The following is a 950-nucleotide window of genomic DNA, read 5'->3' on the forward strand; positions in this document are numbered from 1 at the left end:
AGTGACTGGAGTTCAGACGTGTGCTCTTCCGATCTTACATGGTTATACACCGTGGTTAAGAGCTTGTTGGCGATTGCGGGAGTGACATCAATGGGTCGCATACCGATAGTTCGATGCTTTCGCGCGTTGTATTCAGACATGAGACGTGGTAGCAAATCGATCCATCTATAGTTTCCATTGTGGTAAACTGTTTCCACATGCTGTTTTTCAACGTACGATTGAACCGCTCGACGACTGATGCCTTCATTACTGAATATGTAGAATAATGATTGATGTTATGATTCTTTAAGAGATTCTGCACGTTGGCGTTATAAAATTCCTTTCCCCTATCAGTTTGTAAATTTTTCGGGCATCTTCCATCGTGTTGAATTATCTCTGCGATCGCTTTAGTCATCTCACTTCCGCTCTTGGCCTTGAGAGGTACGGCCCATGCATGCTTACTCAGCACATCGATAACGGTGAGAATGTAGTGGTAACCTCTGTTGAATCGTGTATAAGGACGCATCTCAACCACATCCGCCTGCCACAGGTCATCGTATCCGCAAACTATGACGCGTCTTCGTGGAAAATTTCTTCTCGCGGGAGCGTGCAGTTCCTCAATCAGCTGCTGTTTTTCGAGACTTTTCTTTTTCGACATGTTCAAATCTTTTCTATTCAGCGCGATGATGCGTTTCTTGAATCGACTTTCGAAGCTCGTTAATCAGCATTTGCATATTATTTTGAAGCGTGGTAATCTTTCTCTCGATTTCGTCCTGTCGATCTTTCAAAACTTGCATCGTCTGTTGCACGAAACGTTTGTTGGCGACATCGCTACCGGCAGCGCTACACGTCGAATCTTGCGTGACTTTGCGTCAAAGTCGGATGCAGCTACGCAAAGAGCGTTATCGCGCACGTAATTTCTGAGTAGTCCACTCAACTGGTAGTACGAACTTGTTCCGCATATATCGAGC

This window comes from Wasmannia auropunctata, unplaced genomic scaffold, assembly GCF_000956235.1.
Source record: "Wasmannia auropunctata unplaced genomic scaffold, wasmannia.A_1.0 LD336064.1, whole genome shotgun sequence".
In the NCBI taxonomy this organism is placed as follows: Eukaryota; Metazoa; Arthropoda; class Insecta; order Hymenoptera; family Formicidae; genus Wasmannia; species Wasmannia auropunctata.